Genomic DNA, 16,457 nt, shown 5'->3' with positions numbered 1-16,457 from the left:
CTTATTTATTTCAAAGTGCCAATACAGCAATTAAAACCCGAATGCTGAAGTTTTAGTTTAGAAAAAACTACTGCTCTTGTACTGCAGGGGTTAAATGCTTGTGTCCCCCCCCCCCCATGGGCGGTATTAACAAATAAATATTTACTGGTCCTCCAATCCCCCATTGGGCTAGACTGATCATGTTTGCCATTGCACCCCTCTGCTGGACCACTGCACCAGCAGAGAGGAGTGCCAAAATCCGGGATCGGAGGACGGGTAAGTATTTTTCAATGGTGACTTATGGCTCGTGTGCCCACAGAGAGGGCTCTGTGTGTGAGCTGTGGCATGCGTGCCATAGGTTCGCCATCACTGACCCAGTGTGTTCTTCATTCCATTTGAGAAACTGTCTGTGGGTCAAGCTTCAGTGATGGAGGCAGTTGTCATATGATGTTCAGAACTGCGGGAACACACATTTCCACATTCTTTCCCTCATTTAATTTTTTTACATGTACGAGATTAGCGCTAGATCACTTTCTCACTTTCTCACTAGTGTTGATTAGCACTAGATCACTCTCAGACGATTTTTTTAAAATAAAAAAATATGAACAGAACAATAATGACCCAGACAATATAGAAGACATTTCTGTGGTATGTGGTTTTTCCGCACACATTAAGAAGAACGTCTTTTCAATAAGGCTGTATAACCCTCTCAAAAATAAGTGGCTTGATAGCAAACCATAAAAGGGTCAGCAGAAGCAGGAGAAGAGGAAGGAAGGAAAGAAGGGAGGTTGTGGGCTGAAATGTGAATTGGCCTGGCTTCCAATATTGAAAAATACAGCCCGTAAAAGGTCAACGAACTCTAGCCACAAGGACCAGGGATCATTGCACAAAAAAGACCAGCTAAAGACACCCATCAACCACAGTGACAGATAATCTCTCCCCCCTTATCACAACAAAAATATGCTGATCACCTTATCTCCTGAAAAAAGACAAAGGCTGTTCTCACAGCTATAAATACTCAACTATCCACCAAACGGCAACATGGACAGAGTTCCTACTCCAGTCCTCTGAAGATGCTGGCAAAACATCAGGAAGAACAACCTTCAGAACCCTCTGAGATGCCTCTTGCCAGCCCCATCTTTTCTTTCTCTTGTGGGGCAGGCTTGGGTGTGCTTCAGAATGAGCCTACTCATCATTTTAATGTTGTCACCTGCCCATAATTTTTATTTTCCAAGAATGGTTCTGCGTCTTATATGGGGACAAGAGTCCTTATTGTCTCCAGACAATTTGAAAGGACTAATTCAACAAGCAAGGAAGGAGAGTACTAGAAAAACACAAGTTCAGGCAAATCTGAAGCATGCCTTTTTAATGAACACTCTCAGAGTGTAGAAGAGGGTCCCCTTTTCAGAATTTTCACATTCATGATAGAGTGGGCTGGGGTTGGCATGCTCCCTTCCTTGTATGTTCTTTCTGAACACTTAAATAAGGCCACATGCACAGCAGAAAAGTGAGGAGAAGCAGGGAGCTTGAGCGAGATTTCTGCAGGCCCATAGCTACCATGATGAGCATCCTCCTGACCCTAATGTGTTCTCCCTATTTTATGTGCTTTCCAGTTTTAGAACTATAGTGTTTTTAATGTCACATGCACTTCACTAGACAGTTTGTCTAATTCATTTTTTTTTTGCTCCTTGTTTTTCTTAAGAATTAAATCCAACAGCACTTCTATTGATGGATGCTGAGAGGAAATGGTGAAGAAATGATTTTTGGAAAGCTTTTTAAATGAACAATTATCACAATTAGTTTAAGACTCCTCCTTTCTATATGTTCAAATGCTAATTGTACTGAATAGTGCAATCTCTGTCAATTCTAAATGTTACAAAATTTCCTCCTATGCTTTTCATTTCAAATCCTTTATGAATTCCATTGATTTTTTGCTGGATCCAAACTCTAAATTCACTCATTATGAATAATCACTTGTTTTCTATTTTAAAATGTGGGACATAAGTGATCAGTGCTCACAGCAATCTGTGTTTTCCTTGGCTATCTCCCTCTTACAGTCACGCACATCAGAGATCAGTCTGTTGCCAAGAAACTAGGTTTTATGCTTGCATGAGGGGCTACTGGGACCCTCTTCGCAAAAGCCTGTTGAAAAATGAACAACACACAAAACTTATTGTTCCAAGCCAAAAAAAAAAAAAAAAAGCCAAAGAGGAACAGCTACAAAACAACGAAACAATTATAATCTGGGAGAGAGTCTGAAGGTAATATAAACACTCCAGTTGAACATTTTAAAAAACACACAACTAAAATTACACCTTAATTTAATTAAATAGATATTACACATTTAACAAAAAAGGAAATTTTGTTAAAATATTATTTATTTATTTATTTATTTATTTATTTATTTATTTATTTATTTATTTATTTATTTATTTATTTATTTATTTATTTATTTGACTTATATGCCACCCACTCTACCCAAAGGTCTCTGGGCGGCTTACAACAATTAAAATTCAATTAAAATACAATAAAAGATAAAATGATTAAAATACAACTAAAATTGCCATCAGGACTCACAGTTGATCAGCATTATAAATAATAATGCATATACAACAAAAAACAAACAGCTTTCCTTAAAGACATGCTCCTTACACAATACCAAATTCCTCCTTATATAACATGGTGACACTTCAGCTCTTGTTAGGGATGGATCCTGTACAGTGCAGTAGTGTTGTCCTTGTGGCTCAATGAAGTGAAGGTTCTTGATGGCCGTCAGCAATACAATCAGCCTGATCTTCTGTCCCTCACAGCTGTTCTCATCCTCACCACCTAGGCTATTACTGTCTTGACTCTAGGTTCCACTTTGGTTTCCACAGTTTACTGCTGTTTTTCCAGCAAACAAATTAAACTTACAGTGGAGCTAAAGCATGACCACACAGAAGCAATGAAAGGTATAAACATTTAACCATACAGACAGCATGCAAAACATCACACATTCTTCAAGTAATAACACCCCAGCGGGAAGCACTGAGAAGCATTTTGGGCTTAACCCAGCTGAACAAAATACAGACTATCTGCCCCTCCTATGCAAAGGAGACAGTTCTGGAGTCCCTGGTATGCTGAAGATAGTGTACAAGTACTAACTGAACCTTCCTGGAGGCACAGCACAGTTCCAGCCCTTGGGTTTGCAAGGCGTAACCTGTTCCAAGACCAAGATGTATTGAAGCTCGTAGATAAACAAGGAGCAGCAATTTTGCCATCCAATCACTCAGAAGATGCTAAGATTAGTTACTCCAGTTTGTTAAGTGGCACAGCAATCTATTTGCGGGAAGGAATCACGTTAGCCTGTCCTGAATTTACCTCACAACTGAAGAGGTGGAGAGAGCCTAAAGACATGCTGTTTCATCTCCAGCAGGGGGCACATTTCAATCTATTTCAGATCACAGACAAGGTGCATTAGTATATACAGAGATATGGAGTTACTAGGATGGGGCAAATGTTATTTCCTCCCTTTTTTCGCTCTCTGCTCCAAGTCAGCACTGGATTAAATATGCTAACTCCATAGACGATGCTGATTTTGAGAGGTTCAATAAGATTGCAAGTTTCAGCACAAAAAGCATGAAATTTTGTGGGGCCGAGCATGTAACTTACAAATCGCCGTTAAGTGAAAACATCGTAAAGCGAAAAAAACCCCATTGAAATGCATTGAAACCCCTTCAATGCGTTCCAATGGGGTCAAAACTCACTGTCCAGCGAAGATCCTCCATAGGGCAGCCGTTTTCACTGCCTGTCTTGCGAGGAATCCGTCACAGAAAACAGTGGGGAGCCATTTTGTTTACCTGGTGGCCATTTTGAAACCACCGATCAGCTGTTTTAAAATCGTTGTTTTGCGAAGAATCAGTTCCCAAAGCAGGGAACCGATCATTGCAAAGTGAAAAAACCCCATTTAGACTATCATTTTGTGATCGCAAAAAGATCGTCGTAATGCAGTTTCATCATAATGCGGGGCAATAGTAAAGTGAGGCACAACTTGTATTTAGGTTCTGCATATATCCAACATTGTTCAAGCATATCTCTGACAGAGGTAGAGGGGATCGCCTATGCATGCTCAATTGAGATCAGTTTAAAATGGAATTAAGGTATAATCTCTGCCCTCAAGCATAGGTTTGAAAAGATTACATAAAAAGAGGGAGTGAGATGAACAGAAAAGATAAAACAGGGAGTATAGTATGACCCAGTGTGATGTAGTGGCTAACATGGTAGATTAAGAGACCTGGGTTCAAATCCCCTGCCCGGCCACAGAAACTCACAGCAGAGGTAGTAGTTACTGGTTGAAAAAAGCCCTCTTTAAATATCTCACTTACCATAAAAACCCTATAAGGGTTGCTTTAATTAATATGCATCTTTGCCAGACATGAAATACATAACATAGTGTGACACTGACAGAATAAAGAGGCAGACATTTAACAAGCCTGATTCTCCATGCACAGAAGGCGGATCTCTACAGCTGTTGGTACTCTGGGAGAAAGAAGGTGCCAGTGTGACATTTTGGAGTGGAATACCTCTTGCCAGTGGGCTATACTTAATATTGAGAGTGGAGCATGTTAGAAGAGCACAATAGGAATCCAATCAACATAGAAAAGGGAACTGCTGTTTGGAGGGTAGGAATCTTAAGAACAACTTGGCTGAGGTTTCAAACAAGAAGTGAATCATGGGCATTTGTGGAATAGCCTGTGCTTGGAAGGAAGACTACCCATGTGCAATGCATGAGATTATTACATTCAGATTACATTAGGGTGTGGTTATGTGCCATAACGCTCCTGTTTTGGGTCGGGTTTCGCATGCTTGAAATCACATGTCAGTCCATGCAATGTACAGCTAAGCATGATTTTATTTATTTTTTTTTTATTTTTTGCTCTGGGAAGTGTGTTCTTTTGTCAGAAAGCATATTTTTTAAATCAGTGGTCGGGGGTTCTTTATTCTAACTCTATTATGAATGTGATTTACTTTGAATCATTTTGGCATATGTGAAAGCCTCTGTCAGAGTAAATTGTGTCTCTGGGGTTTGTCAAGTATTGTATTCCAAGATCATGGGTTTTCAATTGCAGGATATCCTGTAATTTGAACTCTTAATCCCTCCCCCCATTTGTTTCTATTTTAGTACTACATCACTTAAGTGCCAGAAACTGCTGACAGCTGTCCTGCTGGTGATTTATTTTATTGTACCTTACAGGTTGCTTAGGATCTAGTGCTATGCCACTTTGAAATACATTTTAAAAAATGAAGTAAACTATTAAAATCAACTGAAAACATAGCAGCTGGAGGAAACAGGAGGAGAAGCAGCAGCAAGACCTATAATGAGAGTCCCCAGGAAGTCTCCTCCTCACTGACCTCCTTCATCATGCTGCTGCTCACCTGCTCCACTGAAGGGCTGTGGAGGAAAAGGGAAAGAGAGAGGGTGGCTGGTGATTCCACTACCAAAAAGCACAAGCGCCGAGGTGCCAGTTTGCTTGTAAATGCAACAATTTTAAAGCCCATGTAGTTTCTGGGATTGATATACTGCACAACTTAAAACTGGACTAAAAGTTTTCCCAAGAAGATGCACACACCGAAATAAAAACCATGTGACTTAAACTTGATTAAAAACTCCCGATCCAGCTACTGATATATTTCACAGTGTAACCGCACCCTTAATTAAGTCCCACATCAAAATGCTAAGTCAATCCTGGGTCCTGAGCTCATCTTTCTTCTCTCATTTCTGAGACTGATGATGGCACTCATATTTGCAACAAGGAACAATGCTGTGTGAGAAAAAAAAAGCAGTACTAAGTTTAAGGAGAATCCTTCTATTCACCACACTCCCAATATTTTTCTGTATTAGCTCCAGCCAGCTGAGAAGTTTTAAATGAATGCTGGCCATCAGAAGTAAATGTTCCCATACCAATTCCCCAAACGTGCCTACAAAAATCTTTGAGGATTGGGCCCAGACAGGTAGCTTGCTTAAACAAGTGGTTATATAACCCTCAAGGCACAACTTTTATTGAGGGTTATAACCACTTCCTTAAGTAAGTTACCCGTCCGGCCCAGAGAACAGGTTTTGCTGAAGAAAGGAAGCTTAAAGAAGGAGAGACAATCAGATCTGTACAGGGACGGCCCATGGTCCAGAGTAGGGTTTACACTGAAATAGTAAGCCTATCCCACCCAAACCATAAGGAACTAGTGGAGCAGATGCAACTGTGGTTTCAGAAAGGAAAATTAATCTTGAAGTGTCTAGCCTCAAGACAGCACCAACAGCTTAATACAACCTTGAGACAACTTGAAATAACCTATAATAAAAAAAATTAACACCTAGGTTTTAGGAGCCTGTTAAATCCTCTGATGAAAAAATATATTAATGCCTTGTGGGGAGACAGATTGTAATCATCCCACAAACTGGGCATACTGCCTTTGGGAACTGCAGATCCCAGAAGCACAGGCACTATTAACACTCGAAGTGTGCATTGAGTAGGAGGTGGAAGAGGCTGGCATGTTATGGTCATGATATCTCAACAGTCACAGTCTTAGAATGGGGGAAAAACACTCTGACATGGTTACGCAGATAGCCATTTTCTGGACATGGTGCCTTCATTAATGTGGCCACAACAGCAGCAGTAAAATCCATCTAAGTTTTTCTTTGAACTACTGGCTTTTATTCAAATGCAAAGCTTAGAAAAGTTACGTTTCTGAACTACATCTTCTTTACATGGGACTTATGGTTCAAAAAGTAACTTTTCCAAACTCTGTTTAAATGTTTCAGTATTCTCAGAAGTAGTTAAACCAGCCCCACTGTACAATTATCAGCATTATCATGAGGATGATTATCTGCATTTAACGTCTCATTGTGCAATGATGTCAAGATGGTTTTTGCACTCACAATAGACCTTTGAGGTAGGTTAGGCTGTGGAGATTATGACTGGCCCAAGATCATCTAGTGAGTTTCATGGTTTAGCGTGGACTTCTGCCTGGATCTTATAAGTCCTATACTCTAAATCCTACATCTCACTGACTCTCCCTTTATGACTAAAATATTCAATTGCTGAGACATCATTTTGTAGGCATCATAGACCAGAATGTGCAGATTGTATCAGCATCACTCTTTGTTTCTATCTAGGGCATTGCACCATCTGTTTGGATATAAGGTATTTGGCAATTATCATCTTCCAAAATATGCCAACACCCTCCAACTTGCTGTATAGTTCCATTGGTTTCTGTAATCAGCTTAGCTCAGGTAATTTACCTTCTGACGTCAAAAACATCTGATCAATTCCATTTGCAAATGTCAAAGCTCCCACAGTATATGTGGATTATTTATGGTAATTATTTTAGAATCATTGACACAATTCCCAGCATGAAATGGAAACAGATGCTTCTTGTGAGGTACCAATATGATTTTTTTAAAAAACACCTGTTGCCCTACCACAAAGGGGATGAGGAAAATGTCTATTTGTGTGTGTAATGTTTCTGTATGAACATAAAAAGTTCCTTGGGTGCCTATATATATAGTCATGATGACATGACTATATTTGAATAAATGTAATTGTTATACACAAAAAATAAAACATCCCCTGAAAATAAGACCTAATGCATTTTTGGAGCAAAAATTAATATATGACCCTGTGTTATTTTCAGGAAGGTCTTTGGATATATATATATCTCCCTGCTGGAAGCATAACAGAGGAAGGTCTTTGGATATACTGTATATGTACACGTGTATATGTACACGTGTATATGTACACGTGTGTGTGTGTGTGTGTGTGTGTGTGTGTGTGTGTATACGCCTGCTGGAAGCATAACAGAGGAAGGTCTTTGGATTGCAATGAACTGCAATGCAGAAGGTATTTCCGTACATTAAAAGTACCTTTCTCCCCAGCTAGTCACCCTAATATGTTCTGTGCTAGAAAAGTCTAAATGTTCCATACATTTTCTGTAAATTTAAACAATGTTTTGTACCAAGCAGGAACAGGTGAGGTGGGAGGAATCCAGGTAGATGTTTCTGATTTGCCTCACTCATCCTGGTATGTGGAATTACTAGACCCCCAAGCTGTTTTGGATATAATCTCCTGGAAACCTTAAACAAACATGGCTACTGTTAAGAGGTTTTGAGAGTTTAGCACAAAATGTCTATATGTCCTCAATTATCCCATCTTCTGATTTCTCTGGGGCTCAAGAAGTTGTGCAAAGCTCTGCCATTCAACAACTTGACCCCTGAAAAGACTGTTCAGTTCCTACCCGGACAAGTCTTAGCATCTGACATCTCTGGGCAGTTACCTGGGCACTTGTGCTTGGACAGGCTCACCTCTGTTTTTTGCCCTCATCCAATGCTCAGAGAAGAGAGGAGAGGTCAGAGAGCAGCAAAGAACAGAGATGGCAGCGGTTGGAGAGGTGTCAGGGCTCAGGTCGTGCACAGTTGTCTTCAACAGTGGGGGCAAGGGCATCAGGACCCAGCCAACAGCACAGCATGCCAAGCCCAAACTCACACACGGACCAACTAGCCAGCATAGGAGCACAAGAGTGGAAACCAGAGCACCAGGACTGGAACATGGCTGCAGGAGTGGGGAAAACTGAACCAGAGCAGGAGCACAGGAACAGCACAGCCAATGATCTATGTTGCTGAAGCAGATTCTGGGAGCAAGAGTCCTTCCTTAAGTAGGCCTTCCCTCAGGATTCCCAGGTGGACCCCATGAAAGCCCTGGCAGCTGCTGCCCTGGCATAATTGATCTTGCAAAACACTAGCTCTTCCTGGGACCAAGCTGGCCCCGATCCTGCAGCTGCCAGGGGAAGCCCTGCCGACACCCAGATCCTGACAAGAGGTTTGAAAGAAGGAAGACTGGGGGAATAGACAAAACAGCAGAGATTGGAGAGGAGAAGAGAAAATGAAAGGGAGATCAGTGATTGAAGAGAAGAAAATGGCAGGAAAGAGAACATGTGACAAATAGAGTGCTATTTACTTCTCATTCATTTTCATGCCATTTTCTAATAAGACTAGACATAGGTAAAGCTAAAGGTAAAGGTTCCCCTTGACAATTTTTGTCCAGTCGTGTTCGACTCTAGGGGGCGGTGCTCATCCCCGTTTCCAAGCCATAGAGCCAGCGTTTTGTCCGAAGACAATCTTCCGTGGTCACATGGCCAGTGCGACTTAGACACGGAACGCTGTTACCTTCCCACCGAGGTGGTCCCTATTTATCTACTTGCATTTGCATGCTTTCGAACCGTTAGGTTGGCGGGAGCTGGGACAAGCGACGGGCGCTCACTCCGTCGCGTGGATTCGATCTTACGACTGCTTGGTCTTCTGATCCTGCAGCACAGGCTTCTGCGGTTTAGCCCGCAGCGCCACAACGTCCCACTAGAAATGCTAGAAAGACTAGAAATGCTTCCACTGAAATCCCAATTGTAACATTTTGCCAAGAGGGGAAACAAGGTTCAGCTTACAATGACTCACTTTGTGGCCATCATCCAAAAACCAATTTCATTTGCAAAGGTCTGGTATAATAATATTCCAGCAAAGCCAAGGGAGTTTTGTGGCTTTTGAAGGTGCTATCTTGTGACTGACTTAAATTAGGCGAAGCCATATATGTGAAAGATGTGTAACCACAGTTCAGTTTTCCGTCATAACACTGAAGATGGTGTTTTGGGTGTGTCAGCCTGTGTAGGTGAGACTGATTGCATGGATGGGTTGGGTTGGGAACAGAGGTGAATATCCTTCTCCAAAAAGGTTGTTAAATCTTTCTGCAATAGAACAGTGTTTGAATTAATTAATTAAAAGCATAAAAGGAAAGCCTAGAGGAAATAATTGTACATGGAAATTGTGAGCATTGGGCATTTCAAAATCAATCAGACTAATGGTTGCCATGTTGTGCTGTATATATTTACAGATTTAAGGAACTCCTGGTTTCTATTATGTCATCCATTGCAAGAGAAGAGTAGAGCTCAAGATGTTCCAGACGGGCATACGTTGATACATTTAAAATCCAGCCACACTAGACGCTGTTCCAAGTCCTCCATATAGAGCATGTTACCATAGTCTTTCGAGACTGAAAGATGCCTACAACCTTAACTCAGTGGTCCCCAACCTTGGGCCTCCAGATGTTCTTGGACTTCAACTCCCAGAAATCCTGGCCAGCAGAGGTGGTGGTGAAGGCTTCTGTGAGTTGTAGTCCAAAAACATCTGGAGGCCCAATGTTGGGGACCACTGACCTAACTGAAATTACCTGCAAGCTCAATAATTTGGGCAAATAGTTGAGCCTGGTGATTCCACCTTGGAAAGACTCAGATACATAATGTGCACTCAACCACACATTTAATTGTCCTCAAGAAGAGGAAACCCCTTTAGCTTCAAACAAAAAGGGATGGCTGAAGCTGTACTCCTAAGAGCACGGAAATTCAGGCCAAAAATCAGCCCCTATTGTTAGTCAAAAGATGGGCACTTTGATGCACCTTCCTTATACCTTAACTTAATCAAAAGGTTTCCTTTTTGGCATTTTTAAAACTAAGGCTTCTGCTCAATATCTTAGTTAATATATTTTTTAAAAAAGGTAAAATAACTGCCTCCTTTCAACCATCTCCTTTTCTTTTCCCTTTGAGGGTGTATTAGATGTCTGAGCCTTAGTCTTCACCACCCTTAGACGGCCTGTAGAGGAGAGTCAGTAGAAGCTTCTCTATGATTTTGGTGTTCCTGGGTGCCTGAGGAGAACTTTCCTGGGGTGGAGGAGGGCTCCTTGTGACTGTATAACTAAGATGTGTAAAACCCAAACTTCACTAATATTGCAGGGCTGGTAGAGGTGAGTCAGGGGAAGCTCCTCTGTGAACATGATGTCTAGGTGCTTGAGGGGCTGTTTTATAGGGATTTAAAATTAAAAAAATGAATTGACAAATTGATTCATTGATTCGTCAGGATTTTTTTTTTAAATTTGTAATTTGTGATTCATCGACCTTGACGAATCACAAATCAAAATAAATCACTGTTTTTTTTCTGTTTCATGTCCATCTCTAGTGTGCTGTTCCAAATTTCTCCTGAGGAACATATTTCAGGATCAGCTATGTTCCATCAAAAGTTAGCCCTTCCTAAGAAACCAGGCAGAAAACTACAATTTTCATGCCATAGTTGTCACTGTACATCACCTATGTGAATAACAGGCACAAGTACAGACCCCAGGCTTTCAGAAGATATCAGGATTATGATATAGAGCTGCAGAATTTAGGGAAATTAAAAAAAACTAGATGAAACAAAATTGAATCCCACAAAAAGTAAAGATACTGTTGGAAAAGGCTCAAAGAGTTCAGCCATTTTCTGTTATTTGTGACTAGGTATTGGGTGGCATAGATTGAACTCTGAGAACTGATACTATGTGTTTGCAAATTATAGGGTGGTTGTTGTTTTTAACATACCCTGGGAGACAAACCACACATGGTGAGGGAGGAAGCTGATAGCATCTCCTCATGTCTGACCTTAAAACAGTTGCAGGAACTCAGGCTTTGATCAGGCCTTGCACTGCAGGAGGAGGTGTTTAATTTTTCTCCCTGTGATTTGAATACCACCCCACCCATTTTTTTTTTTATTTAACCATACAGGAAAGCATTGTAGGCATATCTTAAAAAGCTATGCTTATAAAGTGTTAGTGAGCAGGCAGATGACAAATCAGGAAAGAGCTTGAACAAAAGCATTAACTAGCTCACTCTGATCAAATCTGAAGACCCCTGCATTTGTTTTAATGCTTTAAGAAGTTGAACCCAGACTGCTAATATCATTCAGACTGCTAATATCATGAGCAGCTTGGTCCTGTGATTCTAAGACACAATGACTCTGTAATTGAATGCATCAAAAGTATACAATTGGAAAGTTCAATTCTTTCACACGTTGCATAGTTGGTAAATCAAATATTTATTTATTTCTTTAAAGCAAAGCAAATATTTATTTATTTATTGCCATTTTTTCAAGGAATTCAGTATGGTGTTAAGAGAATTAACCCTTTTATTCTCACAACCATCCCATGGATTTATATAGGAACCGTCAAAGACATTTTATTACTTAAGCCAAAGAATGAGATGGAAACTTGCATTCCATGGACAGAAGATGACCTGACTGGTAACCAGGGATGGGAACTCAAGTCTCAGGACTTGCCATCAAGTCAGACTTAAGTCATACCAGTAACTTGACTTGGCTCCAACTCAGGGTTCCCCCCCCCCCCATGACTTGGATTTGACTTGCAACTCAGAATCCACCCACCTCCTTTTTTTCCTGCACGTGCGGGGGGGGGGAGACCTTGTTTTTAATAGTTTAATAGAGACTATGACTTGGGAGGTTATGACTGGCTCTTTAGGCAGGCCTTCCCTCCTGTCATTACTTAATTTATTGTTGCTGCTTTGTTAAAAGAATGAATGAATGAATGAATGAATGAATGAATGAATGAATGAATGAATGAATGAATGAATGAATGAATGAATGAATGAATGAATGAATGAATTGGGGCTTGGGACTCGAGACTTGGTACCAAAGACTTGGACTAGGAGTTGCGTCCAGACTCAAAGACTTATCATCCTCCTGGCTGGTAACTGAGTTACAGTTCAGTCGTGATGTCTTCCACTAAACCAGAGATCAGCAGAGAAGCTAAGGGGGGCATATAGTCCCTATATGGTTATTAGGGATTATGTCTTCCAACTCTTGAAGTCAAAACATATAGTATCTGGGCTATGGTAATGACATATGAATCAGCAAAGCAAGTACGATGAATCATCAAAAATGAACAAAAGAGGGCAGGGATTTGTAGAAAATTTGCATATGCTAACATGATGGCGTCAATTTAGAAATAACAACTATTGCTGTGGGCCATCAAGTGACTTCCAATTTACGGTAATCCTAATGGGTTTTTGGACTATGAGAGATATTCAAGGAATAGTTTGTCATTAGTAACCTCAGTGAGTGCCTGGGGCTGAGCAGGGATTTGAACCCAAGTCCCCAAAGTCTTAGCCCAACACTCCATCTGCTATACCACACTGGGTCTCTAGAAATAATTACAATGTTAAAATAGAAAAAGAAGGGAAAGAAAGAAAGAAAGACTGGCTTCTTTGTTCTTCACCTTAATCAGCAACTAAAATGGCATCTGACCTTTGTTTTTTTTAATTGACTGTTAATCTTGTTTTTTAATCTACCATGTTATGAAAGATCACAATTAGTTTAGGATTTTTGTTGGATCCAGTTAGTCTGACTCCTGCAGATTCATTTTGCTTGCCTGGGCTATGTCTGTGTAGTGTGCACACACCATGAAATATATCTGATCTGGGTTCAGATTTCTGACCAGTGTTAGGACTTCACAGATGCATAATGTGTTTCTCTCTGTAGGTCTTAGACTCTACTACAACTGCACTGCTGCTATCATATTACTTACTGTATGGGTCTTTGACTGCATATCTGTATGTACGTAGGTGCACATGTGAGGAGCCAAGAATATGTCTTTTTACACACTGATTTGTGAGAAACTCCCATGACAGCTAAAAGGACCTTCTTTGCCATGGTACACCACTTATGCAATTTTCTCATCAAAAAGCCATTCCTGTTGGCAGGTTGGTGTCTATATGGTGACAGCTGTCAATATTTTCATTTCCTATGGGGTGTATGTGTACATGTGTGTGTGTGTGTTTTAAGAAGATCCAGAGCTCTCTGATGGGTTCTTCCATTTGCGAATTCTGGTGGGCCACCCTGACAATGGGTGATGGCAGCATTCCTACAGTGCTGGTGGCTGATGTATCTGGCATTTCAGTTTTCCATGACTGAAAGTGAATAATGTTGTGTTATTATTATTCTGAAAGGACTGGAGGCATGGTTCCTGTTTTTCATGCTTTTTACGCAAGCACCAAAGTTACTAGTTATGGTTCGGAAACGGAGAGCTACTTCCTGCAAAGTAGAATATAAAGCCAAAGTAAACTTGTCCTAAAAAGTAATGCATCAATCTGACAAAAAAAAAAGCAAATATACATAAATCGGTAGGGAGGGATATATCTGGCAGAGCGCTTTCTCCCACCCAGTTCTGCCAGAGTCACTCGTTCTAGCCAGGCCGGGCAGCTGAGGGCCCCAACGCCAAGGGAGGTCCGGAAGGAAAGAACAAGGAACCGGGCCTTCTCAGCAGTGGCCCCTTGCCTTTGGAACAACTTGCCAGTGGAGATCCGCCTGGCTCCCTCTCTGGGTATTTTCAGGAATAAACTTAAAACCTGGCTATTTGGGCAGGCTTTCCCTCCTGCCATATATTAATTTCTTATACTTTGCCATCCTGGACCTATAATATATATTTTTGGTTTTATTGTTTTTAAACAAAGAGTAGACCTTTGGTCTAGATGGGCAGGATAGAAATCAATCAATCAATCAATCAATCAATCAATCAATCAATCAATCAATCAATCAATCAATCAATCAAATAATCAAATTACAATTACCAGCATGACCTGTTTGGCCATCCAGATGTTGTTGAGTTACAACTCCCATGATGTCTTATCACTGACCAGGCTGTCTGATGCTGTTGGTACTGAATAGGAAATATTTACATATATTCGAGGGAACAGTGGAGGTGAAAGGCAGTCATGACAGTGTGGGTATTCTTCAACCAGGTGTAGGAGGGCAAAAACTGAGAATGAGCTGATGCTACCTATAGATACTAAAAACAAACAAACAAAAAATTCAGGTATATGCGTAGCAGAAGACAAAGAAAAGAAACAGTGGCTCAGCTACCTGATGGAGATGGAAAAAACCTTTTCCCAAAGGACAGACTATCATCCTCCAGATAAATGTGAAGTGCAGGTGGAAGGGATACGATTGCATCTGGAGATTGATAAACAAATAGTAAAGGAATCCTTTATTACCTTGAATGAGTTCAGATCTCTGGGGCTAGATGAACTGCATCCAAGAGTATTGAATGAACTGGCTAAAGAACTCTCAGAACCACTGCCCCTTATTTTCTTGAAATCATAGGAAATGAGTAAGGTGTCAGATGACTGGAGGAGGGCTAATGTTGTCCCAATCTTCAAAAAGGGCAAAAAAGAAGAACCTGGGAACTGCAGACCAGTGAGCCTGAGATCAATCCCAGGGAAAATTCTGAAACAGATTATAAAGTGGTAACTATGCAAACACCTAGAAAACAAAGCAGTAATAACTAGAAGTCAACAGGATTTGTCAAGACTAAACCGATTCCATATTTTCATTGGGTAACATCCCTGATAGACAGAGGGAATGCTGTAGACATAATATATCTTGACTTCAGCAAAACATTTGATCAAGTGCCCCATGATAGTCTGATTAGCAAATTAACTAGGTGTGGGCTGGATAGAACAACTGTTAGGTGGACACATAGTTAGCTATAGAATCATAATCTTGATTAATGGCTCCTTCTCAAACTGAGAGGAGGTCGCAAGTGGGGTACCCCAGGTCTCAGTCCTGGGCCCAGTGCTATTCAATATTTTTATTAATGACCTGCATCAGAGGATACATGGAATGCTAATTAAAATTGCAGATGACACAAAATTGAGTTGAGTAGCTAACGCCCTGGAAGACAGAAACACCATTCAAAATGATCTTGATAAGCTTGAGCACTGGGCTGAAAACAACGGAATTAAATTCAGCAGGGGTAAGTGCAAAGTACTGCACCTTGAAAAAAGAAACCAGACACATAGTTACAAGATGGCTCAGCAGTACAACAAGTGAAAAGGATCTTGGAGTTGTTGTAGATCACAAGGTGAATATGAGCCAGCAGTGTGATGTGGCTACAAAAAAGGCAAATGCTATTTTAGGCTACATTAACAGAAGTATAATTTCCAAATCCTGCAAGACACTAGTTCCCCTCTGTTCAGCACTGTTAGGCCTCATTTTGAGTATTGTGTACAGTTCTGGACACTGCACTTCAAGAAGGATTGTTAGTAGACCGACAGACATAATATATTTAACATGCTCAGAGGCTAACACAGTGTGCACTTAGTTTATAAAGGCGCACAACAAATATACCTAAATGTATCCCTGCATATCATGTATACCCCAGAATCCTCTCTATTGCCTTTTATTCCCTTTTAATATGTATGTAATGCTAACTTTGAAGCAATATGCATGTGCCTTGTAAGCAATGTAATACTTTACTTCTGACCATTGCAACAGAAATGTAACATTTTATTCTTGAAATGCATATCCTGAAGATTGGCCAGAGAAAGAACAGAGTAGAAGGAGAAGGGGGAACCAATAGTTTACACTTCAAAAGCTACAACATGCTTCACTTGTGAGATAAGCCAGACTACAAGAGGAAACAATATAAGAGTAATATGAGGCCATATCCTCAGCTATCTTCCTCCCCAAAAGAACAACAAAGGGGCCATCTGACTCAGAGGCAGAGTCATCAAGGACATTTATGAAGACAAATACCCTAGATAGTTGACCCTAATGTGCGAGGAGAAGAAAACAAAAACGCCAC

The sequence above is a fragment of the Pogona vitticeps genome, chromosome 6 (genome assembly GCF_051106095.1).
Source record: "Pogona vitticeps strain Pit_001003342236 chromosome 6, PviZW2.1, whole genome shotgun sequence".
NCBI classification, from domain to species: Eukaryota; Metazoa; Chordata; class Lepidosauria; order Squamata; family Agamidae; genus Pogona; species Pogona vitticeps.
This window is presented reverse-complemented; position numbering follows the sequence as displayed.